The sequence below is a fragment of the Scylla paramamosain genome, chromosome 18 (genome assembly GCF_035594125.1).
Source record: "Scylla paramamosain isolate STU-SP2022 chromosome 18, ASM3559412v1, whole genome shotgun sequence".
Lineage (NCBI taxonomy): Eukaryota > Metazoa > Arthropoda > Malacostraca > Decapoda > Portunidae > Scylla > Scylla paramamosain.
Window position 1 is genome coordinate 20,078,279 of NC_087168.1, and position 11,371 is coordinate 20,089,649.

Consider the following 11,371-nt stretch of genomic DNA (forward strand, 5'->3'; position numbering starts at 1 on the left):
TACTTTGTTTATTTGTCTCCATGTCTTTCTCTGTATCTACACGTTTGCCTGTCATTCTTGGTATCTATTTGCTTATCTCTCTCTCTCTCTCTCTCTCTCTCTCTCTCTCTCTCTCTCTCTCTCTCTCTCTCTCTCTCTCTCTCTCTCTCTCTCTCTCTCATTCACACTGTTCTCAGCTTACACGTCACTGCTGCTGAGATGGACGGGTATTGTCTCTTTTCTATCACCGTGTCGAGGAACCACCTGACGGGGCTGACGGGGCTCTGAACCTTACCCTTTGCCCAGATAATTAATAGTCCGTCTTTCACGCACCGATCAATCCACATTCACAGGCTGGCAATGATGTCCAGTTTTCTCCACTTAAAGAGAAATGTTTTTTTTTTTTGGGGGGAGGAGTGGGGGGATAGTGTCTTTTTTTTCGAAATTTGCTGGCCATTACGCATGACTTTTCAGACGATTAATGATTCCTCACCTTCAGTAGTGATGATGAGCGACCATTCATCAATAGTAGTAGTAGTAGTGTCTATCATGAGTAGCAAGCGATTGTTCACTCTTCTCTCTCTCTCTCTCTCTCTGTCTGTCTCTCACTCTCACTCATTCTGCCATTAATGATGAACGTTCACATTCGTCATTTGCTACTCAACAGACTGTGCTATTCTTTCATTTTTTTTTTTTTTAAGTTTTGGTTTGATTTTTCTCACACACACACACACACACACACACACACACACACACACACACACACAAGCACTAACACTCACAGTAGTAACATCAGTAATACTCGTTAAGACAAAATTACGCCGGATATAAAAACAATAATAACAACGAAATACGGCTGATAATCGCCACTAACAAGTAAATGATGTAAATATATGCAAACTTTATTTTCTCATAATTACTATATTTAAACATCACGCCCTCTCATGAACCTTAACACCCTCATTCGTACACTGCAACATTACCACTCTTACCTCTAATACTCAATCTGATAATAGTAAAATATTCAAGACACTAGGAAGCACATTGCAAAAAAGAAGCATATTTTCTTAATACCTGAACCTTCCTTTTCATGAACCATAATATCCTCATTCATACACTGCACCCTCATCACTCTTTCTTTTATTTAATAGCCATTCTGGAAACCGTAAAATATTAAAGAGACTAAGAAACGTTGCAAAAAAGATGCATGTTTTCATAATTTACTGACTGGAGGTATTTCTTCGTTCCCTAAAGGTAGAAAATAGTTACTGATTGATTGATTGATTGATTGATTGACTAACTGATTGATTGACTGAGTGAGTGAATGAGTGAGTGATATAACAGCGCTACAAGGTTATATGGAAACAAAATAGGTGTATTATAACTTTCTGACTTATTCACCTCTTTGGATTATCGCCCATAAAGTAAAAATAAAGTTTCAGACAGGATAGGGAAGACAGTTTCAGACAGGATAGGGAAGACAGTAAGGATTTGATGAAGTTACTTACATTTACTCTATGTTAAAGAGCTCATCGCCCACGTCTTGGTGCTTGCGTGGTTGAATGAGTGTCAGGGTGAGCGGGAGGGCGTAGAACCATCTCTGTAAGGAATAAGAAAAAAATAACAGTTAAGACTATGTGTTCTGACGAGAGCTTGAGTGTACAAGTTGATTAGATTATTATTATTATTATTATTATCATTATTATTATTATTATTATTATTATTATTATTATTATCATCATCATAATTATCTCTGTTATTAATATCACCATTACCCTTGCCACCACCACCATCACCACCACCACTACCATCATCATCATCAATTATTACTCCTATTATGAGCAAGAGGAGGCCTGGCTGCAGCAACACAACACAAAGCCAGGCAGTGAAGAGCTCACTAAGCCCTGGGAGCAGCAGTATAGCGCCGCTGATGCCGCCTGCTGACTGGAAAATCGCCTTTATTTGTTTAAAGAAGGATAAGCGAAAAATAGTATTTTTGCCATTAAAACGTATATGATTTCGGCCAGAGCAGACACACGTTAAATATTCCGCCGCAAACCAGGGAATATGTGAACAAACCAGCAAGTACAGGTAACACTGCAACGTTAAACTGGTCTGGTTTTGTTAACGTTGTGTGTGGCTGGTGAGGGTGAATGTCTCAAGATTTCGTGAATATCTTTTTTATTTTTTTATTTATTTACTTATTATTTTTAATCAAGAGGTTTTCGGGCCAAAGGTAACGAGAAAAAAAAAAAAAAAGAGGGTGAAGAATATGGCCCACTGAAGGTGCCAGTTCACAAAGAGTATAGTCAAAAGGGTTATCCAATATTACAATCGGAAAGGGAAGTGTCTTGATATTTTCCTCTTGAAACATTTCATGTCTAAGGTGAGATTCTTGCGTCATCAGCTTGTTTTTCCACTTGTTTTTCCACCTATGACTTGATTTTTTTAAAGAGAAGAACATCGACATCTCTAAAAAAATAAATTGGCTAACCCGTTCAAAGCTTTCCTATTCATTTATTGATTCATTGAATTATTAATCAATTTGTTTACTTTTATTAATTATTCATTTACACATTTCTTATTTATTTATTAATTTATTTTATTTTTAGCAGTAATCAAGCGAGCTTCTCTCTTTTTCACTTTTTCTTTTTTTTGTTAGTCTCTTTTACAAATTAAGAGAACTGTATCAGTCTCTAGTTCCTCTCAAGCTCTTCCAAAAATCACATGCCTCACATGCCCTTGGTATTGTGATGCTCTAATTCAGTTTATCAAATACTCGCCACTTTTTGTACTGCTTTGAGAAAGACGGCCAGCTCATGAGGAAATGTTAGGTCACGTCACTTCTTCAGGTCATGTGTTAGTCCACCTCATGTCTCTGCACTCTATATTTTCTCTTACGAAACAGGAAAAAAATAATGAAGCAGCTCAGAAGACTGTTTTCCTTCTGTGCTCTAGTACTTATTTATATTTATTTCATTTATTTATTTATTTATTTATTTTATTTTATTTATTTATTTATTTATTTATCTTTTGCTTCGCTACGGACAAAAGTGACTGATTGTTGCCTGTAGACTAGCCTCTTCATTTAATTCACTTGAAAAATAATAGTGATAATGATGATAATAATAACGATACTACTACTACTACTACTACTACTACTACTACTACTATTACTGCTACTACTACTGAATGACAATAATAATAATAATAATAATAATAATAATAATAATAATAATAATAATAATAATAATAATAATCACTCATATAATCACCACTTCTATTATTATTACCACCACCACCACCACCACCACCTCCACCACAACGACAATAATTACAAATATTGCATTGCGTCAAACACACACTCCACTCTTACACAATACTATCTTCCTTTCACAGACTCGTGAATCTATTAATTTTATGCATCTATTTATCTCTCTTCCAGCTACACCTTCCCTCCAACACTCCTTCCTTCTCAGATCAACTAGTTTATTTTTTTACATATACTTGTCTACTATATCTCATTTATATAAGAGAGCCACACCTTTCTATCAACACTGTTACAAACACATTATGAAGAGAAACACTCCTATAGCGTCTTAGCGCAGGATGTTAGGGGAGAAACAAACACTCTTTAAAAACACAGTAACACGCAGGAATTAAGAGTGCTACACAAGAACTTCATAACCCGCTTGGCAGAGGCACCCAAGAATTAGGAAGGAGAGAGAAAGAGAACAACACTTCCTTAGATTAAATTGAGAGTCGGAGGCCCTTTTTTCCTGCATTGCCTTCCCTCGTCCGCCAGTCCTCCCTTGTCTTGTTCTTCCATTAAGGCATAAACATCACATTATCCTCCCCATCTACAAGGAAAAGTTCACCGAGCACTGGAGGGTGAAGAGTTAAGCTTTCCGTTTCTTCCTTCCTCTTCCTCCTGTTTCTCGCCTCCTTTCCTCCGTCTCCCCTTGTGTTCTCTGATGCCAAAGGAGAGTAATAACACTTCACTCTAAATAGATTTTTTTTTTCCTTTTCTTCCTTTCTTTCATTCATAGTTTCCTGCGTCTCATTTCTACGTAACTCTCTCTCTCTCTCTCTCTCTCTCTCTCTCTCTCTCTCTCTCTCTCTCTCTCTCTCTCTCTCTCTCTCTCTCTCTCTAATTTTTATATATACAAAGCGTGTAATTACTCGTACTTGTATCTTGTGTGTGTGTGTGTGTGTGTGTGTGTGTGTGTGTGTGTGTGTGTGTGTGTTTCTTTATGTACGCATGTTTGTTTGTGTTTATTGAAAACTGGAAGATAATATTTGTTCTTGTCTAATCACGACAGGTAAGTTTGCTTGGTTGGATTTCTCGCCGCCACACACACAAACATACACACACACACAAAAAAAAAAAAAAGCTAAACAAATAAATAAATGATAATAAAACTGTCTAACCTCCATTTCTACTCTTTTTACTTGTATTTTCCTCTCTCTCTCTCTCTCTCTCTCTCTCTCTCTCTCTCTCTGTGTGTGTGTGTGTGTGTGTGTGTGTGTGTGTGTGGTTTGCGTTGGGGCGTCAGTGTGTTTATGTTTCTGTGGCACCAAGTTCAGTTTTGCCTCTTCTTTTATTTATTTATTTTATCTTTTTATTTATTTTTTGGTGGCATGAAATTCTTGCGCAATTGCTTACCTGTATTCCCTCGTATTACTGCTTCTGTTATTTCTATTTCTGCACTCCTTCTGTGGCCTTCTAAATGTTTCATCTTGTCTTCTTTATTTATATATATTTTTTTACTGTCTATTCTGTTGCTCCTTCCTATCTTTCTCCAGTATTTTTTTTCTTTTCGTTTTCCTGGCCTCCTCCTCCTACCCCTCCTCCTCCTCCTCCTCCTCCTCTTTCTCCTGCTTTTTTTTTCCCTCTTCTATCTCTTCCACGTACATTTTAGTTTTTCTACATAGTTTTTTATACATTCGATTCACGATTAGTAAATTGTTAGAGGATTTTTGGAAATAAATATGCATTTTTAAAGTTAATATCATTATTATTATTATTATTATTATTATTATTATTATTATTATTATTATTATTATTATTATCATTATCGTCATTACCATTACTATTAACAACATTATTATTATCATTAGTGTAGTAAGCCATGTTGGTCTGAAACAAGCAAAAGCTGTCACGCCCAAAAGAAGGCGCCGTCTGGAAATAAACCTTACCTAGAAAACAAAATAAAAAGGTGTCATTACTGTGTGACGAATCGTTCCAATATATAGAGCTATTTTGAGACTAATTCCTGGGAAAGGTGGTCGTAATGATATATCTCTGTGTTATTATCTCAGGTAAAATAGCATCTAGTGAAAAGCATCATTCATTATTAATTACAACATTGTAATCGTTAGTAATTAAGTGTTATCATTCAAATAAAACACGGATCATAAGGGAAAAAAGAGCTCCAGAAAGTAGGTTCATTTGTAAGACAGATTGGAAAGGAGAAAGACTCATCAAAAACACATTAAAAAAAAAAGTAAAAACAAAACAAACAAAAAAAAGTGCTAAAGAAGAACCAATTCAGGTCTGGGAGTGCATCTAAAATACGGGGATTTCTTACATCGTTCGTGGAAAAACAGAAATTTCACAGAACACTATCTTGAGCTGAATTATAACAAGCGATTTCAAACACTTTACCTTTCTGATTATAAAATAATTGTTAAGAACCTTTATCTCTTCCCAAGTAGATCTCTTCAGCTTCCAGAGAATAAAATAGAGATCAAAGGAACGCCAATTTCAGGAATTTCAGGAATCTTCCCCTAAAATCAAAAACTTTTCCCAAAAACCTAGAAACTTTCTCTAAAAATCTAGAAATTAAAAAAAAAAAAATGAAAAACATTCCAGAAATTAAGAACAGCTACCAAAAATTTTATCTTTAAAATTAAAAACATTTCTTTTTTGTTTAAGGTTTAAAAAAGCTTTCTAAAAAATTAAGAACAATTTCCCAGTACAGTTAATAACTCAGAAGTATTAAGAATCTCTCCTCGGAACAAAAAAAATATTTCCACAGTTTTAGAACCTTTTTTTTTTTTTTCCTGACAGAGTTCTTGAGCATCCGAGTTACTACTACTACTACTACTACTACTACTACTACTCTACTACCACTACTTCGACTACTAACAATGATAATAATAATAACAGCAATAACAACATCAATAAAATTTATAAAACAACAACAATAAAACAAACTCCAAGTTTTCCCTCAAAATTAAGGAGGAGGGTAATGAGGTTGTGTTCTGGTGTACTGACTAATGGATCAGATACGAGAAGCCACGCAAAGTTCCCGGAAAGTAGATAAAAAGAGCGCCCCGAGAAGAGGGAGGAAGCAAAAAGTTAAGTATTACCTCCAAAGTTTTGAGGGGAGGAGCATTTTAGATGAGGCGAAGCACGAAGGAGGTTGGCATGCACGCGAAGGTCAAGGGTCCGCCATGGTGCTTGGCTTACACTCGTTTCCTTACTGGCTTGGCTTGAGCACTCCATTATACTTCTTCTCTTACCGCCAATGTTTTAATGCGGTGCTCACTGACACTGGCTTGTCTTGAACGCACCTCTGTATTCTCTCTCTACACTTCTTATACCGCCAGTGATGTAGAGTAGAGGAGAGGAAGAGTAAAGTACATGTAAAAGAAAGAGTAGAAATTACTTTTAATATACTCGTACTATTCGCTTCTTTAACCTATTTTTACCTCCAATGATGAGTACAGAAGAGAGGGGAATAAAGCAGTGAACGGAAAAGAATGGACAAAAAATTATTACAAAGCTCTAAAAGGCGAGATGATGGAGGAGATACATTAATATCTTCCTCTACACTCCTTCTTTACACACCTTGCACCGCCACTGGTGAAGGCAGAGAAAATATGGAGAATAAAAAAGTGCATGGAAAAGAAAGGATAGAAATGATTGACTGGTTATTGCGAAGTGACGAAAGGTAAGACAAGGGAGGAGATATGTAACAAAAAAAATGTGTTAATATCTTCCTTTTCCAATCCTTCCTTCCTTCTTTTACCTCCAGTATCTATATGAAGGATGAAGAAATGCACAGAAAACAGCAATTAAAAGCGAATGACTGGTTTAATGCGAAATGATAATAGGAAATCCAAAGAGGGAAATGGATAAGAAAATACGTTAATATTTCTCTTTCTGATGGAGAAGTAATTCTTTCGCCATAAAAAAAAAAAAAAAAAAAAACACTTTTTACACCGCTTCTACCGCCAGTATCTAGATGACGAATGAAAAAGTCCAGAGAAAAAGAACAGGTAAGAAGACTGGCTGGTTTAATACGAAGCGATGAAAAGCGAAAACTAGGAAGGAAATGTATAAGAAAATACGTTTTTTTCCTTTCTAATAAGAAGAAACTAGCCATAAAAAAACATTAAGACTGACTAAAAAAAAAAAAAAAAGGCACCATGACGATGGATTCATGCAGTGCCACTAAGAAAGGCAAGAGAAGGGAGGAAATGCATAAGAAAACACGTTAATATCTTCCTTTCTAATAGTGATGTAAGAAATAAGCCATAAAAAAAAAGTTTAAATTGACTACTATTCAACACGCCACAGTAACAGATTCACATGGCGACGCTATAAAAAGGCAAGATGAGGAAGTAAATACATAAGAAAATACGTGAATGTCTTCCTTTCTAATAGCGAAGTAAAAAAAAATTATCCATAAAAAATATTAAAATCATTTTATTTTGGGCGCCATTACAGCGGGTTTATGTAGCCAATACTAGGCAGGACATGGGAAAATATACATAAGAAAACACAGTAATGTTTGTTTTTTTTCTAATAAAGAAGTACATATAAAAAGTAAACTGGATTAACAAACTTAATCGCAATATCAAGAGACTCAAATAGCGATAAAGGATAAAACAAGGGAAGAAACACATAGGAAAACATGATAACTTTCTTTTTACATCTTACTCCACTGTCTATTGCGCGTCTTTGTCATTACAGGTACTTAAAGCATATCATTCTTCCCCTTGCTATTACAAATATCTAAAGCATTTTCTTTCCCTTTCTGTACCTTACTTCGCTCTCCCTCCCATGCCCTGGCAATTACAAATATCTAAAGCATAATATATTTTTTCTTTCCTCTTTGCATATTCGTTCATTGTCTCTTTCACGCCCTTTCCATTACAAATAGCCAAAACATGATGCTCTTTTCCTCGTTACATCTTAATCCAATGTCTCTTTCACACTTTTGCCACTACATATATCTAATACAATATGCAACAAGCAGGTGGAGGAAAGGAGTATCCAGCTTAACATGTGGAGAAGGGAAGGGCTGCATGACACAATGATATTTTCCTTTCTTCCTTTCTGTATTCTCCTATTCTGTCCCTCCCTTTGCCTTACCATGAAGAATATGCAATAGTTAAGAGAACTAACATAGCTTCTAAAATAACAGGTAACAGAACGAAGAGAAATTGTAATGTGACGCTGATGTCTTCCTGTTCTTCACCTTTGTTTTTGTTTCCGTCTTTCCTCGCCTTCCTCCCTCCTTCCCAATAGGAATAAGTAATTGGTGAGTAGCGGAGAACGTACGAGGAGAATAACAGGGTAGGTCAAGGAAGAGCCAAGGAAATAAACGGTATTTTCCTTTTCTTTCTTGCTTTTCTCTTCCTACGCTAAAATTTAAAGAAAAGACACGATATTTTCCTGCTCCTCATCCTCTGTATTTTCCTCGATATTCCCTTATTATATTAAGAATAAAAAAAAAACAAGATATTTTTCTTTTTCTTTATCTTCTCTCAGTGTATTCCTTGTTTCTCTTTCCTATCACAATGAGCTTCTTATGATCGAGTGGGGAAAAGACTAAGGAAGTGAGACAGAACTGTAAAGTAGGAAAGACAATGTGTTTCTTTTTTTTTCGTATTTTTTTCTTCGTAACTTCCCTGACTGTCCCTTCTCCCTCGTTCTCCCCACCGCGAATTTAATTTAGTGCCTTGAGAAACATGTAAGAGGAAGAAAGACAATTAAGACGCAGTTATATCTTCTCTTTTCCTCTTTTCTTCCTTGTTAAGTGATTTTCTTGCCAGTCACTCCTTTTTTCACATGTGAATTTGAAAAATGTTAATGAGGGCTTGAAGGAAAGTTCTTATAGAAAAACCCGGTAATATATGTTTCCCTTTCTTTCTTTCCTCCTTCATGCTTTTTATCCCTGTTCTTCCTTACCTTTTCCAACTAAAAATTCAATAAAAAAATAAAACCTAGAGAAAGAAAATTTATCAGAAGAAACAATATCTTAATTTTCCCTTCATTCTTTCTTGTACCTTCCGTTTCCTTTCTATTCTTTTTGTCAATCCATTTTTCATGTCATTCCCTTGCTTTATCTCGCTAAGAAATAAAATAAAATAACTAATAAAACCTTGAGAGAGAAAAATCTATAAAAAGAAACAGTAATATTTCAGTTTTCCTTTCTTTGCTTTCTTTTCTTTTCCTCTTGTCTATTCATTGCTCTTTGCTTTCTCTTCATTTTCCAACTAAGAATTTCACTAAAATAATAATGAAATATTGAGGAAGAGGATGAATAAGTAACAGGAATATCTAAATTTTCCTTGTATTCCTTACTTTTCCTTTCTTTCTTATTGTCCCTTCCTTTTCCTATCATTATTTCTCAAACTAAGAATTTCACAAATAAAATAAATACATTAATTAAACACTGGAAGAAAATAATCTTTTAATTTTCGCTCCATTCCTTCCTGTATCTTAACTGCTCCTTATTTTCTTCTTGTCTATTCCTTTTTCCTGTTCTTTCTCTTCATTTTCAAACTAAGAATTTCACCAAAAACTAATGAAAACTTGAGAAATCTATAAGAAGTAGTAATATTTTCTCTTTTTATTTTTTTCTCCCTGTCTATTCCTTTTCCTAACCTTCTTTTTCTTCTCCAACTAAAAAGATGATTAGACAACCAATAAAACCTCGAAAAATCAAATCAATAAGAAGAAACAGCAATATCTTAATTTCCCCTCCATTGCTCTCTATATCTTCCTGGACCGCACCTCCCGTCCCTCTTTTCCGCTGCGAATTTCATTTAAAAAAGAATAATAAAAGCGTGAGGGCGAGACCTGATCCGCTAGGGCCGGGGTGGCGACCCAGGGCTTCAGTCGACACACGAGGGAGGAAAAAAATGAGTAATTCTGGAGGCCTTTGTTCTGCTGTGGACCAACAAAAGCTGATGATGATGACAACGGCAAAATTAATTAGCCCGTATATACATAAACAACATTTGGAGCACAGAACCATCCAACGATTGTATACACACACACACACACACACACACACACACACACACACACACACACACACACACACACACACACACACACACACACACACACACACACACACACACAATTATGAATAAAGGTATAAGAAAAACAAATCCATACATCTTAAATCGACTTTCTATTGCAAAATAAATAAATAAATAAATAAATAAACAAATAAAAAAATAAATATATAAATCTTCACACAAACACGCAAGAGACACCGTCAGATTTAAGACAGGCACAAGTAAGTGAACTGTAAAAAATACACAAGTAAATAAATACGTAAATGAATATAATCGATTCGTGACGTACAGTATTCAACTCACATACGAAGACACGGGAGATATGTGACAAATACAACAGGAAGCCTTAGCAAAACCTCAAGCACTTCACGGCCATCATGGAATCCAATAATATACGTAACCCGTTTAATTCTAGAGGCCAAAAAATCTAATATGACCATGAATGAAAATGCAAATCTACCACGTGATGTTCGTTTTTTTTTTTTTCTTACAGCGACTGAAGAGCAGAAGAAGAAGAAGATAAAGAAGAAGAAGAAGAAGAAGAAGAAGAAGAAGAAGAAGAAGAAGAAGAAGAAGAAGAAGAAGAAGAAGAAGAAGAAGAAGACTTTAATATCAAATACTTGAAAAAATCTAGAACACTAAAGGAAAAAAAAAAAAAAAACAGAAAACGTGTTATTATTCTATCTGTTCCTTGAATCTGCAGTTCAGATTTCTCTTTTCCGCAGACTCAAGAAAAAAATAATTTCATCAGTCTCTTTTGATAAATAGAAGAGCACTGCAAGAGTAGGGGAGGGAGCAGCTACCATTCTATCTCTCCTTTACGTCTATAATTCAACTTTTCTTGCAGCGACTCGACTGGAAGCAAATAAATATGAAAGCTTTGCCAGTCTCAACAAGGGGAGGAAAGGAATGGAAGCAGCCACTATCTCATCTTTCCTTTGCTTTGGTAGTTATGCTTTCCCTTACTTGTAGCGAGTCAAAAGTGAGAGAAAAAAAGAAAAAAAGAGCATTTCAATCCAATCTCTTGTAAGAAATAGAAGACTGCAAGGAAATGGATGAGAAGAGA

General features: G+C 35.3%; 1 long non-coding RNA gene across 1 annotated transcript in view; it reads right to left on the reverse strand.

Moving 5' to 3' along the window:
* The window catches only part of LOC135109409 (uncharacterized), a 53,683-nt gene that overhangs the window by 33,687 nt on the left and 8,625 nt on the right, over positions 1–11,371 (reverse strand). The window contains exon 2 of the long non-coding RNA XR_010272696.1: positions 1,488–1,579. This is a non-coding gene — a long non-coding RNA (uncharacterized LOC135109409). The remainder of the gene's footprint in view (positions 1–1,487; positions 1,580–11,371) is intronic.